The 16,006-nt window shown below is 42.5% G+C and overlaps 1 protein-coding gene across 2 annotated transcripts in view; it reads left to right on the top strand.

The window, feature by feature from the left end:
* Positions 1 to 15,945, top strand: part of AGTR2 (angiotensin II receptor type 2) — a 45,853-nt gene extending 29,908 nt beyond the window's left edge. For both annotated transcript variants that reach the window (XM_080366003.1, XM_080366002.1), the window contains exon 3: positions 1 to 15,945. This exon is cut by the window's left edge and continues 18,327 nt beyond it. The gene's annotated coding sequence lies outside the window, so the exon portion shown is untranslated.
* Positions 15,946 to 16,006: the final 61 nt, after the last annotated feature.

Genomic DNA, 16,006 nt, shown 5'->3' with positions numbered 1-16,006 from the left:
TGTTCAATGTAAGGAAATACTGCTGTATTAGTAATGAGTACACAACGTGTTCACAACATACTCACAAATCATCACGCTGTCTTTATGTGAAGAGCAAGTACTCAGTGGCAAAGTACACTTTGGTCTGAGAGCTGAAATACAGGTAGTCCTCACTGTTACCAGCAACCAAAAGGTCTATACGCACGTAAGACCCAGGTGGAAGAGTGGACATTGCATCACAAGAAAGAAGGGGGTTTCATTAGGTTTTGCACAATATATAAGAGTTTTCACAGATTGTTAATCATTGCTTGAACAAATTGTTCATTGTGTAAGGTCATGCTCAGTCTCATTGCCTAGTTTAGCTCTCTGTACCTTCAGCAAAAATGAAATACATTTTTTTAATTTTACTAAATCTTAAGAATTTTCATCTTACTACTAATAAGAAGCAGTACCTTTGCATTAGAATGAGATATTGACACTGAAGCTACTAGGAGCTTTTACCCATTAAGCTGATTGTGCTGCTGGATTCCCGGTCCATAGTGAGTGTTGTACGTGGCTAATGGGGCTGACCTCCAGGTACCTCATGATGTGGTCAGGGTCTTCTACCTGAGAGGTTTGTTTCTGATGATGTTGCTGTCAGAGATTGTCCCAGTCAGAAAGCCTATACCTTGAGAATCCTATGGCATAAAATTTGGGAGGGTTATAATTAACAATGAACTTAATGACTAACTAAGCTTGACAGCAATGAAAACTTCCTGATTAAGAGCGCTGTAGCAGCTTATACAAGACATTTCTCTTTATTTACACATTCTACTCTCAACGGTGTGTCTGTGATCTCATGATTTTGATGGTGCTTCAAACGTTCTTTGTATTGCCTTGATCTCACCATTGAAGTTCGTGTAACACTTTCCCTCCTATATGTACATACAGTACAAACAAAAATCAACGTCAGAAGCAGAAACGGAACTAAAAGAGCAAACAATTAAACTCCTATAACTGATGTTGTTACATTTAGTAAGACGAGATTGAGATGCATACCAATCTTGACCTAAATGCCACAGTGATGGTGATGAAAGGCAGTGCCAGAACGGCTGCCACTCCCACATGAGCTGACACGGAACGCTGCCAGGTGGTCCCACAGCCTCTGTGCTTGTGGTGAACCTGCTTCTGTTGTCCATGTTTCTTTAGCAGCACAAACAGAAAGATATCTTCCTTCCTTACAAGAATGCTTTTTCATCAATTGCACTGTCACTGCTGAGGTGTCAGAGAATGCAGTGTTTGATGTTTGATTGATAGAATTGATATTGATTTTTTTAATTTGATTTGATTTGATATTGATTGATAGAATTTATAGCAATTGACAGAAAATACATCAGCATTTTCTAAAAAATAGGCAATAAGCACCCCAACACAAGTATGTCCTTTCAAAGTCCTTATATCCTTAGATGATAATTAGGCTGCAGTTCTTGCAAAAACAAGCTTTCATCTGAGAAGTTCAGGATAATTGTTTTGTTTGGGTTTTTTGAGTGGAAAGTGTCTTTTATTGGCTGGTTTAAGAACCCAGCAGGAGCTGGGAGTAAAACACTTTAGCAGTTGCACAGTACCTTCCTTTTTTGAAGTGCTTTACAACACTAGGTCCTTCCCCTGGATTTTATTCCCCCTCTCCCAGCTGACCCACCACTCTGACTGAATGTCTGCTCTGCTGCAAATCAGTTTTCCTGGCTGGGTCTGTTTCATGGTGTCTGCCCTTAAGCAGCATGCCCAGCAAGCTCTCGGGGACCAGCATCGTCCCTCAGCACATCTGGCACATGGTCTGAGTCTCTTTGACCACCATTGACATACCAATCAAATAGCAATAAAATAAAATTATTAAATCCTACCCTACTTCTTTATAGCTGGAGTTATCTGAAGTTAAGCCTTCTAATAACCTGCTTGAATTAGTGGCAAATACAGGGACAGGGAACAGCATACGTGGAGAATGGGATGGGGAGGCTTTCTGAGGGAAAGATGTCACAGGAAGGGACCTACTGCAGGGAGGGTCCTGCCTGTACTTTGCCTTGAGTATTACATGTTTGTTGCACATAAAAGTGTAATAAGTGAGCCTTGTGTTGCTCTGGCAAGGGAAGTGTGGCTTGGCTCTCTCATCTCAGCGTGTATATCTGCTATCTGACATTGTTCTGATTTGGATTCTTTGGTAGATGGTGATTCATACTTCAGAGGTTCTTGCACCTTGGTTACGCGTGATCTCGCGGTCCCTTTTCCTTCCAGGGATCCTAGCAGTGGCTGTGTGCTCTGACTGGTGTGAACAGCATTTCGCCACATGCTCACAGGCTGCGGTTGTCACCACAGTACGGCTGGGTTTTCAGGTCAGTGCTGTTGGCACTGCAGAAACACATGCATGGAAAGTTTTTATCTATGCAAATAAAGGGATCCGCAGGGAAAGGGATGACTACTCCATGGCCAAGATAACGGAGTGTTTTGTGCCAAATATTATTTCCTCTACCAGGTGCCAACTTCTCAGCACTCTCAGGCAGCAGCTGCTGTCCAGTCCGGCTCCTGAGCCCTCACTGCCAAGGTGGCCAAGTCCAGGCAGGCTGTAAATGAGAGACTGTAGCTTCAGTGGTGTCTGTGTTCCAAAGCACATGTCTTCCAAGATCTTTTGTGTTTGGTATGATATTCATCATATTATTTTTCAATACGCAGCCTTTCTCCTGCAGCAGCAGTTAAGCTAATATTATAGGCCAATTATGTACAAAAAGAAACAGATTTCAATTGTGGTAAAACCTAGGACCAAATCAGGCCATAACAAGGGCAGTAAGAGAAGGAGGGACCAAAACAAAAGTGAAAAATGGTTGAAGTGGCACTGCTGGCACTTACGGAAGAACATTGCAGGTCTTTAAAAGCAGTGCTGGGTGGGAAGAGGAGGCTGCTGGAAGGAGTGTAGGCTGTGGGACATAATTCCTTGTGTTAATCAACAGAGCATCTTCCTCTTATCTGAAAAGAAGGAAACAGCAAAAAAGACAGACCCAAGCCACAGGTGAAGTCCCACCTTGCTTAAGTCAACAGAGTATCCTACTTTCTGTGAGTGTAGTCTCCCTAAACGCACGGGACTTTCTAGGCTGGTGGAAAGTTAGCGAGCTTGATAATTCTGTATCTTGAATCTTCATAAAATACTAGTCAGATCCCATTTGAAAACAACAGAAATCTCTATTTCCCACAGATCTTTCAGCATGTTCCTGCTGATTCTGGAGGCATTTCACTTCAGGCAGTTGAGAGTTATTACAAGAATATATTGCCATTTGGAGTTTGAAAGAGGGAGCTATAGAAGGATAATCAAGTTGTTAAAGATGCTCACAATGTTGTCAAAACTTTATTTATATTGTGGGATTGTCTTCCTAGATTGTCCTGAGTAGAATCCAAACTAATTTTACTAATTTACTACTGATTTTAAGTCTTGCTTTCAGACTTGGACTGCTGGGATGGGCTTCCAATTTTACAAAGTTGAATCTAATTCTCAGCACTGTAATCTCTGTTTGACTCAAATTTGAGCATCATCTTTTTACCCATTTTTTAAAGGAAAAGTGAATACAACTAAGCTAGAAAGAAATAGAAGCAAGTTTGTACTGAAGAAGTGCTGAATGCACACAGAATGAGCTGTGAGAAACACACACTTCCACACTAGTTACTACAGCTATAGCCTAGCCCTCATGAGGTTGTGTCTCTGAACGGGACGAAATACCAGACTTCTGCAGGAATTGTTATTATGACACTGTTTTCTTCACCTGCAGAGTACCTTTATTGCGGAAAGATGCCCCATTAAAACAGGTGACTGCATTTGAACAGGGGTCTGTAATGATTTCATGATTTTCAAAACAACATTAATAAAAAATAATTGAAACTGAGAACCAAAAAAATTCTGTTGGACATTAGAAAATACAATTATATGGAAAGTTAGCTAAGAAAAAAACCCAAGTCAGATAAAGCAAGACATCGACTTTAACTACACTAGCTCAATACTTTTGGAGTGGTGGAAGTATTAATGACTATGACAGATGAAGCTATAACTTAAGACGTGCTACAAATTAGAAGCAGATGTTCACACCAGCTTGTCACAGGATGTCACCAGATAAAAACAGAGCTCATGTCTAATAAAGGCAAGCTTGGTTTTATAGCTTTTTTTTAACTTCATCATCATTAAATTAACATCAGAAGTGACCAATAAACAATAACAGTTAATACGGGCTTGCTCAGACAGCATCCAAGATAGTCAAGGACGTTTTCTGGTGGAAAATGACAACTCAAAATTCAGTGGAGAACTTAATTTTTCTGTTTTCCACACAAGAGACCCAAAAACAATTTTCACTGCTAGTTGAACTAGTATTGCCATTACTTTTGATTTCTTTTGTCTGCTAGCTTGAATAAGGTTATTTAGCTTTAAAAAAAATATTAGTTTTAATTCAAAGCCAAAGTTTTTTGGTGTTTTTTTAAACAAATGTCTAATATTTTTGCCTTAGGAAAAGAGATGTAAAAATTCTTTACCTGTCCAAGATTACCAACAGGACAGAATGGTGCAAACCGGTACAGCCCTCCTCGCAGCCTTTGTCACCCAGAGCTGAGGGGCCAGTACTGAGCACCCAGAACTGAAGGGCCAAGAGCTGCCTCTTGTGCCAAGAGTGGGGACTGAGCCAACCGTCCTATTGTGCTTTTACTGCCAGGGACTGGAGATGCATAATAAAAACTTGCCGTTAGCAATGCAGCACATTCCTCCTTACCGAGCTTGAGTATTTCTTCTTGTTGCAGTGTCAGACTCGGTCTTGTTTTCAGCTTTTGCTTTGAAGGCTGGGCCAGCCCTGCGCTGTGTGTGAGCGTTTCACAAGGCTCTGCTGACCTGCTGCCCAGACCTTTGCAGTATGACGATGTTACCTGCCTTTCTAAAGTTTTCACTGGTTAGCCTTTACTCTGGGACTGCTGCAGGTGGAACTATGCTCTAATCCATTTATGCTGCCTTCCTACTCATAAGTCTATGGGAGGAGAGGGTTCGGTAAATGTTTTGACTAAACTCCTTTTGGGTAAAGCAGAGAAGGGAAGGTTATCTTGGGTTATATTTGTACCTGAACTGCAGTCACTTCTATGTAAATAAATTACCTTCCGCAATGCCCAGCCAAGTAACTTTAAGGAAAGTTTTTAAAAAAGCCCTCACACCTTTGAAACAAACCAGCCAGAAAACAAAAACAGAGCCAAACAATTGATAGTATCTGGGAGTTGCCTCTTTACACAGCTTCGTGACAGGTATTAAAGCTTCCTACATTGCAACCTGCCAAGGCTTTGCAGCATGATATGTGGTTCTGGTAATCTGTGAGCAGCAAAAAGCAAAGCGGGGACACAGCAGGAGGTGTGCTGCGTGCATTTAACGCCTTCGTATGGGGGTTTCTCTTGTTACATGAGCTGGTGAGCATGAACAAATACAACTCATGGCACAGTGGAACTGATATTCCTAACTAGGCATCCCTGTCCCTCCATCCCTTCCTTTTCTGAGTATTTTAACTCATGAGAACTGCAATGTGTGTGGCAGTGATGGCTGTAGCTGGAGGGCAGACAGGAGCTCAGGAGGCTGTAGTGAGTTTCAGGGGAGAGGCATGGCCAAGCGAGGACAGGGAGTACGTTTGGGATGCTGGTTGCCACCATTGTCCTGCCACCTCCTCCCACCTGACAGCACAAAGCTGGGAGCAGTGCTAAAGCCTGATGTGCCCAAATAAAACCACAGCTTTGGAGGATTACAATCATTGATACCGCCTCTCAAGGTATCCTTCTGGATAAACTGTCCGGCACACCACTCAGCAGGTCCATAATATGCTGGGTGGGCGGTGGGCTCACGGGTCAGGCTCAAAGGGTTATAGTAAATGGGGTCACATCAGGTTGGTGGCCAGTCACCAGTGGGGTTCCCCAGGGCTCAGTTTTAGGGCCAGTGCTCTTTAATGTTTTTATAAATGATCTGGATGGAGGAATCAAATGTAATTTTGCCAACGATATTAAACTAAGAGGAGCTGTGGACTCCCTGGAGGATAGAGAGGCCTTACAGAGAGATCTGGGTAGACTAGAGCTGGGCAATCACCAACTGTGTGAAATCTAACAAGAGCAAGAGGCGGATTCTCCACCTGGGACAGGGTAATCCTGGTTATACACACAAACAGGGGGGCGAGAGGCTGGAGAGCAGCCCTGTGGGAGGAGATCTGGGGTCTGGGTTGATGGCAAGTTGAATACGAGTCGCCAGCATCCCTTGGCAGCAGCTGTGTGCTGGGGTGCATCGAGCGCGGCACAGCCAGGCGAGGGAGGGGATTGCTCCTCTGCTCCGCGCTGGTGCAGCCCCACCTGGAGCACTGCGTGCGGTTTGGGGCACCTCACCACGAGAAGGACATTGGACTGTTAGAGTGTGTCCAGAGGGTGGTGAAGATGGGGAGACGCCTTGAGGGCACGACTCGGGAGAAGCGGCTGAGGTCACTTGGTTTGTTCAGCTTGGAAAAGAGAAGGCTGAGGGGTGACCTCATCGCAGCCTGCAACTTCCTCAAGGGGGGCAGAGGGGGGAGAGGTGCTGGTCTCTCCTCTCTGGTGACCAGCGACGGGACATGAGAAAATGGAATGAAGCTGCATCAGGGGAAGGTCAGCCTGGACATTAGGAAAAGGTTCTTTACTGACAGGGTGGTCAGTCACGGGAACAGGAATTGCAGGAGAGGGGGCTTTTAAGTTTTACTCTGTTCAGGACTTGCTGACAGTCAGGAATACAATTATTTGGAAAAACAAGGAAAAGACGTTAGCCTCTGGATTTGCAACCTAAAAGATTTGGCTTAGCTTGGCAGGCAGTTACTGCAATCTTTAAAGCAATTTGCAAAGCTTCATAGGGTCCATTTAGTACGTTCTGTGAATATATATATAATTAAATGTAACCTAAACTAGTCTCTGGCAACCTTCATGAAGACCTACTGTGTCCCATTTGGGAAATAAAAGGGATTTTATGTAGCCTTTTGGAATCCAATTCTCCAGCTGGCCTACTGCCCTCTACTCATACAGGAAATCTTTGATCTGAATGTAGCTGCAAATAAAGAAGAGAATGGCTGTTACATCTGTTAGACATCATACCTGACAGATGACAGTGTAGTTTAACAAAAGAATTAAAACAAGTCTGACATTTCCTTCCTGGTCTAAATGTTTTAATACACAGAAAGCATACTAGGCACAGAATTATAAAATTATTTCAGGTTTTTAAAAATTGAAAGTAAGGAACAGGATTTAACAGGAGAAAATAAAATACTAAGAGAAGGAGATTGATGGTATTTTCTCATTTTGAACAAATACAAGAATTAAATCATCACATTCTCTTACAAAAGCTATATATACCCATTGACTACTAGCCTAGGCCAACTATCACTCCTTCGCTATCCAACTTCTACCTTCCCTCTAAAAAGAAAGAGGGAAAAGTTTATTTTTTAAAAAGTGGGTTTTTTACTGAATGAGTCTCTGCCTCTGTATCCCAGTGTTTCGTCATAAAAAGAGCTAAATGGAGACAGGAAGAATAAAATATGTAGAAAAAGGTGTTTAGCTGTGGATTGCTTCGCACGATTTTTAGGCTGTACTAGCATTTTATCCAGGTGCTGACTTTTGTTTGTAGACACAGCCAAACTGAGTACGAGGGACTTCATTCCAATACCGGAATGACGCTATTGAAAAAACAGTTTTATTCTCAACTGCCTCTGAAAAAGCCCCTCACTAGAGCAAAGAGCCATGGTTCCCAACACTGAGAAGCATTGCCCATGTGCAGTTTCCTCCTTGGCAGAAGGCACACTTAGCAAGCTCCCTTGCAAGGTGTTTCAAGTCAGATGCCCAAGAAAGAAAGTCACAGATCATGACTGAGGTTTGAAAACTTGGCCAAGGAGGATATGAACTGGTCCCGTCATCAGGGAAACCAGCCAGATGTGTTTCAGTATTGTGAACACAGCTTGTTTTTTTCAGCAACTGTAAACTCAAATCATCCTTCTATAAAAAAACAATTGTCGTGGAGCTTCTGGAAGAGGGAGAAGTAAGTATTTACAGAAATGGCTCGGAGGTCATCTGAGTGTCTTTGACCAATGTGACTGACATAGGCTCCAAGGCTCATGCTCATCTCAGCTTTGCATGTACACAGGCTAAGCTTGGCATCTCACTGGGGGGTTGGGGAATGGAGATAGTGTTAGTCAAACAAACAAGTTACGCTTGTTATTCTTCTTCCACAATTAAGCTTGAACTTTGTCTCTTTCTCACCATTCTGCTGTGAAATTGGAATTTCTGTTGTGATTGCATGTGGCTTAGGTTTTGTGTACGTTGGTTAAATGGTGTCTGGGTTACATATCAGTTGGTCCAAACTGGAAGAAACAGGAACAGATGCATAAGGAATTGGTTGAAAAGAGAAGAGGAAATAGCCAACACACACAGAGGAGCACACCTTATCTACTGCATCTGCACATTCTTCTTCGTTCATGCCACAGAATAAGTGCGGTCAAAAACCTTAGAGACTGGCAGATTTCAATAAAGGTGAGAAATCAGATATTGTGATCTCACAAAAGAGATTTTGAAATATATTTAAATCCAATGAGGATAAATGCAGCAGGCTGACTCAGAGAGAGAGAGTTGCAGAGGGGCAGCTGCAGGGTTTGGATGACATCACAGAGGTTTTTTTTATTTCATTATTGTAAAGTTTCATGGAGTCATTACAACATTTGTGTATGTGATGGTCCCACCATATTGTCTAGGCAGGGGATAGGCAGAGTGACTCTGGAGCTAATAGCGGCTATGAGTTTTTGTTTTAATGGCTCCTGTCAAGTCTTCAGTTTCCTGTGTCATCTCAAATGCCACCTCAGCAGAGGAGCTGAGAGGTGAAAATGCTTGGGTTCTTTATTGGGTTTGGGTTTTTTCTTAGAAGAAAAGTATCTTCTATTTTCTTGGCAAGGAAAATGAGTCTGGCACAAATTCGTGTTTCACAGGCAGGAGCAGATGACCTGTGTACTGCTTTCTGCCTGCTGAGCCTGTGAAGTGCCATGCTATATCCAAACTGCATCTCCAGGCTTCAGAAACATTCATACCTTTTATCTGCCTTTTCCTTTTTAATTGCCTCACTATGCCTGTCAAAGCCTTGATTTAAGATTTTTCCATAGCTTAAATGATTTTAGGGTATTAGAAGCTCTTAGTTGTTCTATTAATATTGGTTCTTTCTCTCATCTCCAGCAGGCTTTTGCTTTGGTGTTGATTTTTTAAGCACTGAAAATGTTCCTGAATTTCTCATTTTCAGGAGTCTTGCTTATACTATTACTACTGGTGCTCATTAAAGTAGATTTCAGGACTTCAGGCAGAAACATTTGTTGTAACAATATTGAAAGAGGCCACCTCTGACTGCCTTTGTTCAGTCTGACATGAGGATGAACCATTTCTCTCGTCTAGCTTCTAAAGGAAAAAGCAGCTTCAGCAAAAGGGCCAGCAAGACCTGAGTCCTTGCTTCAGCCTAGATCTCCATCCTCTTCAGTGGCATAACAATATTCCAGCTGCAGAGGTTTGCTTCATTTCATATGAAAAAAGCAAAAGGCTCATTCACTGCATAGGCAGGAGGCTGGTCTAGAGGTACCTTCCAGCCTAAGTTGTTCCGTGATTCTAAACAGTGTATTTCTGTGGCAGAACTAATGCAAATGCTCAGGTTAAGTTGAAAGAAAAGGGATGGCAATTACAACAACATTTTTAAAATGTTTTGAAAAGTTAAAAAATTATATTACATTTTCCTTTTTTTTTTTTTTTTTTTTCCCCTTTTAATGCTTGAGCTTTTTGCTGAATTTGAGACTGTTTAGTCCTTTGGAAAATCAGTTCTAATGAATTTGCTTTTTAACAAAGACACTTGTCCCACCTCCAGTGAATTCCTCCAGACACTTTTCTCATTATAAAACAGACTGGTATGATGTAACTTCTGCAAATATAGTTTAGCTTGTTTTGTCTCCAGTGGGAAACTACCTTCAAACATTAACCAAAGAAACACCTTAATAAATAAATGTATTAAAGTGATAAAAACTTTAAAGTTACTGGCTCTGCATTATCACCCTGCTAGGATCAACAGCTTTTTAAATGGCTGGAGAATGTGCCTCATCTGTTTGGACTTTCATGTAAACATGATGCTTAGATTGTCTTCAAAGGTTGCATCCTTGTCCTCCCTGCTCTTTGTCCCTGACTGTGGTTACGCGTGTTCAAAGAAGCTTAATCCAGACTGGAAGAGGTGCAGAGGAGGGATGTCTGAATGACCAGAGGAACCGAGATGTGACTAGAGGAATTTGGTTTATTTACCTTAGAAGTACCAAAGACTGAGAGGAGATATGACAGGTCTCAATAGACAAGGGCAAAAGGAAAGATGGGAGTAAAGAAGGGGAAGGGGGAGATAGCAGCAAAGGAGGAAAAGAAAGCTAATTAAGCACAAGTACAGATGTTTAAAAACAGTACGTTTGATCTTCAGAGGTGTCAGATTGTGGAACAATGCTCTATCTGGAGTAGCAGGGGGAAAGTCGTAGCTGGTTAACTTTTGAGAGGGGAAAGGAATAACACTACTGTCCGTAGCATACTGGGCTGCATGACCTACATCTGCCCTTCCCCAAAATCCTGCTTTGTGTCTTCTGACACCATGGTGACCCTTCCTACTAAAAAAGGTGACTAGGATAAACCCTTCCAGATCATTCTTTCTAACAAAACTTTATAGAAACGTTTACTTTTTTTTTTTTTTCCCCTGACACTGTAATAAGAATGTTCAATACCTTCTTTTGGTAAAGAAGAAGATCCGAGTGCCAAGTTGGTAAATACCCATACTATTTTGGAGCAAAGCTAGCAAGTTAGCCATTTGCAGCCTTTTTTATCATTTGTGACCTTAGTGTGCCTGTGAAACCCCTGACCTTGTTCAGAGTGCCACGTGGTGATTGTATTCTTGTGTTTGCAGTCTTTATCTTCCTCAGTGAAAGGCCTAAAACAGGTGTCTGTGTCATTGAATATTGTGCCTGAAATATTCAAACTATTGGAGGTGTTATCTGGCCTTGATTTAAGCAGATAAGGAAGGACCGGACCTCGATCTTTATATAAACAACCAGCAGCATAGCAGTAAATCTATACGCCAGCGTGGCAGATGGAATTCTTCTCTAGGGTTCAGTTTCCTCTCCACTATCCACGCCCACTTTATCAGGCAATGCATGCCCATGGAGAAAGCGTACTCATTGTCAACTGAGCCAGTGAATGCTGAAAAGCCTTAGGAAACAGGCAAGATAAATGTACCAGAATTTCTGACTGAGTCCGTATCACCAATAGTCGTTTAGTCTTTGCTGAGGAAATGTTTCTTTCACAACACTACCAACCTCCTTGTAATCTTGTTGAGGTTAAAAAATGAGAACATCTGTTTGTTTAGTGCCTTAGTCAGTTACCTCACACACCCCCAGAATAAGCCCCAAGTGCATGTCATTTTTATGCAAATCAACAAACAGGATTGTCTTCTCATCAGTTAAGCAAGTGGGTAAATGCAGCCCTCTTTGCTTGGCTTTATTTTCTACCACAATGCTTCCTCCCCTCCGCTTCAGCATTCACTTAGCTAGGAAGCATACTAGTTACAGAAGTTCGGACACAAAACTGTAATTTAGCCTGTAAAGCAACACGACATATGGGCAAAAGCCAAGAAATGGGAAGCACTGAAACATCTGAAAGAGAAAGCCAGCCAATATTAACCCCTTGTTGAAAGGACTCAGTGCCATGTTTAGTATGAGCATCATCTTATGCTGATGATATATGTATGCTGCACACACACCTGGAGCCCTTCCTCACCATCCCAGTAAAGAAGGCAGCTGTGACTAGGAAGATTTGAGTACCGTCTTGTTCCATTTCCATGCACACATATCAGAATAGAGGTGACCAAGTTACATGTTGAACAATTCCTTCTTTCTGGAACTACATTCCAACATCAAAACTCATTTTCCGGGGAACAAATAAAAAATAACAACAGCAAAGGAAAACCTCACTCCGAAGCAGAAAGCCAATTTTCATGTAAGTAACAAATCTCTGCCATATGGGAGTATCTCCTACCCACAGAATCTTGCATAAGCAAGACTGGCACCTCTTCCCAAAGCTGGATGTTTGCTGGCACCATGACAAGCACCGCTGGAACCAGTGCTTGTGAGGTTACCGTTTGATTGATGTCTACCACTAGAATCGCTTAAATGTAATGCTACCTTGAAACATCTGTAGCACAAATCGACATGGGGTTAGTTAATGAAATTCTGCAAAGCAATGATCATTAAACATAGAATCTTACAGTCTGGACATGAATTATTGATTTTTAAATGAAAATTAACACTCAAACTTTATTGTCTCAAATGAATCTGATTTTCAATTCTGCAACAGCTCTGGAGTGCTCGTACCAAATTTTGGTGTATCAGCTCAAATGTGCTTGGAATTGGAATAACAGAGGGAAGTTTCCCAGGATGTTTCCCAGGCTTCCTGGCACCGCAGTGTGCAGTTGAGAAAATGATCATATTACGTGATTGTCAGTAGGACAGGACCTGCTTTGATTAAAACATCTAATCACATTACTTGATCAGATTCTGTAATCAAGGCAGGTCCTCTCCATTCAATAGCCTGAAAATATAATATGTTTTAACTGCATACCTCAGGCTGCTATAATATGACAAATATGCCTACTTACGCTGGTGTGGGAGGTATGGCTGCAAAGCATGTACTTGAATATGCAAACAAATACAATCTCGGTGCCCGTTTCTTGGTTCTGAAGGAGCTGTTCCATAAACTCTGGGTCTTGTTATTATTTTTAACTTCTTACGGGCTACCAGGACTCAGTAATAAATCTGTGCAGCCTCTTTACATGGTCCTAAAAGCAATTTCATATGCTCAGGCTGCATGGAACGGTCCTGGAGACTTTCCCATCAGGACAGAAAATCTGGTTCTCTCCTTCAGCTTTTACAACTGGTTGTAAAAAAACCCAGAGAGAAGATGAGCCTTTGGCACTAAGGAACTGAATGTAATACAGCCATCGCAACCAGATTTTCACTATACATGGGAAATTTGCTCTATATGTTAACTTTCCAGGGGCTGCTCAATCCCCTTTTTTCGGTAGTCGCTGCTGCTGTGACATGTCCCGGTGTTACTTGCCATGTTCATAAGCGCCGATTGTTGTGTCTTGCTTCATTGCATGGAAAGGATGTCAGCGCAGTTTCTTTACATTCCTGTACTCCCGTGCAAACTTCATTCCTTTGCTTGCCAGTCAAGGAGAGGTTTGTAATGAGGAGTGTGGGAGATTACAGGATTGCCAGACCAAGATTATGTGAAGAAACTCACAACTGAAGAAACGTTTGCAAAGCTTCACAATCCCTAAGCATCTGGATGAGTGCCATCAGATGTTGGTAAGTGCCCCAGACCGAAGGAAAAAGAGTGCCTTCATAACACTTTTTTCACTTGAACATTAAAACCAGCTACAGAAAATGCAGGGTTTTTAAGAATAAAAAAAATCAGTGTAAGACTGAACATGTTATGAACAAAATTAAGCCTTTTCAGCTTTGAGGAAAGTGGAACGTATTTTTTTTATCCTCTGGAGTAGAACATTTGTAGAAGTTGGCATCCTTCAAACTGCAGAGCAGCTGTAACCTGGTGGAAGCATGTTGTTAACATTGGGTATACTCATACTTTTAGCAACTGAGCAGAGCAGAAAGTGACAGTGTTCTGGTAAACTTTTCCCAAAATCTAGGAATGGGAAACATAACATTTTTCCTGCTAGTTATAGCAGAACTGTATATTTCAGTCTCTTCTTATAGCTGAAGCAAAAAAAGACAAAAAAGCTTTCTCTGTTTGGTGTGCAGTGATGCTTGCCATGGAGGAGAAGAGATAAAACTCTGCTCCATCTGGAGCCCTGATCCCACATAGATCATGGACACTAAAATGCTGAAATGAGATATAAATGAGTTGACCTGCCAGAAAAGATGCGTTGACCTGCTTAACTAATAGCAAAGTCTCTTCTGAGAAATTCCTTTCAGATGTGCATCTGCACGGAGACCTCACATCAGCACTCTACTCAGCCCCTTACTTTTCTCTACTAAGACTCCTTGGAGTTTGATAGAGACTTTGGCCCTTCCCCAAAATAAATCACCAGCCCAGAGTGGCAATTAGGTGGAACTGTAGTCCAAAACTACAATCCTAGAAGCCGCATGCTGGGATGCTGCCTAACCCTAACATGTTTAAACACTGCGGGCCCCCAAGTTTAGGCATGGGAAGTCAGGCAGCCTGGAAGGCTCTGAGGTTCCTCAGCCGTGGCAGCTCTGAGTGGCTTGATTCAAAGCAGTGTTTCATCAGAAAATGGCATTCCTTTGGCTGTCGGGGCAGATGCTCTGGGAGTGTGCTGAGGGGATGCACCTCCACACAGGTGTTGGCACTGCCACCTTGCTAATGGCTATGGCCACGTGAAGGGGGGAGTTGCCTTCACACCCCTTCCACCCAGCTGAGGCTCTGGCCCTTTCACGGGGCTTTTGGGGTCAGGTATGGCTGTTCCTGATACTGCTGGAGAAGGGGAGGTGCTGAACTGTGAGAACAGGCTGCTCAGAAGAGCCTGAGCCCGAGGGAGGGATCCTTGGGGCCTGGAAAGGAAAGCCAGGGGAGCGGCCAGGTTTGTGGCAAACAGGGTGTGTGCTGTAGGTATTAAAATAACTTATAGTTACAGCTTATTCCATTCAATTATGGATTATCTGAGGGTCATCAGCTTTCTTCCCTGCTTGAGGGTAACAGAAATTCACTCCTCTGCTTTAGAGGGGAGGAGGTCCCACGGTGAGGATAAAGGAGATTATGGGTTCTGGGTTTCATGGGGTCTCATGCTTGTGCCCACTGCAGTTCACAGGTTTTCCACTAAAAAGGTGCAACCCTACCTCTGCTCTCCTCTTTGTAAAAGAGTGTAAAAAGACAGAATGGTCGGGGTGGGAAGGGACCCCTGGAGACCATCTAGTCCAACCCCTGGCCAAAGCAGGGTCACCTGGGGCAGGTTACACAGAGTCACGTCCAGGTGGGTTTTGAATGTCCCCAGAGAAGGAGCCTGCACAGCCTCTCTGGGCAGCCTGTCCCAGGGCTCTGCCACCCTCGTGGTAAAGAAGTTCTTCCTCATCTTCAGAAGGAACTTCTTGTGCTGCAGTTTGTGCCTGTTGCCCCTTGTCCTGTCGCTGGGCTCCACTGAAAACACCGATTTCTGTTACGAAGAATTTCTAAGTGTAGTGATGGAAAAAGCTGTAGAAGAACTAGATAGTAGTAGAAATAATAATAATATTGCTATCATTCATATTATCTTGAATGACTTTTGTTTGTTTGGGGGGTTTTTTGGGGGTTTTGTTTTTTTTAATTCTGAGGATGTTGAACTAAGTAATTGTTGTTCTAGTGTCCCTGTAACATTGTTTGTTTTGGGGCATGGAGAACTACTGTAGTGCAGTGGGTTTTAATGTAGGAATCCTGCTTTTTCATGTTAGACTTAGAACTGTGTTATCATAACAGGTGATTTTATGGTGTTAATGCTTGATATGGAGTTGCTTTTGCTCACCTGAGAAGTCCCAATGACTTGGACGAGCTATTGCTGAGAGTAATTGTTAACCTGCAGGAACAGTTATCACACAAAGGGAAGCGTTGGTGGAGGTATTTCCCTCCCTAAGATGTCGGGCACGGCTAACAGCCTGGCTTTCAGCCTGTTGTGAATACATAACAGGACTGCAAGTTAATATATAAAATTACTTCAAGGAAAGGTAAACTGAAACATCTTTTTGCTGTGTGGTAGCCTATGCATTTCAAAGCCTTGCTGTTAGTCAGGAGCTTCTCAAGAATATGCGTTTATGTTATCTTCTGTAAAAAGCTGCTTGTGTTTATGTGTAGTAGTTAGAATTTATAGAAGTAAAATCCCCAAACAAACTACCTTTCAGCATCTCCCGGCTTTGCTGAACTCCACAAATATTGGCAC

Source organism: Falco punctatus (genome assembly GCF_963210335.1).
Source record: "Falco punctatus genome assembly, chromosome: 15".
Taxonomy (NCBI): Eukaryota; Metazoa; Chordata; class Aves; order Falconiformes; family Falconidae; genus Falco; species Falco punctatus.
This window is presented reverse-complemented; position numbering and strand designations above follow the sequence as displayed.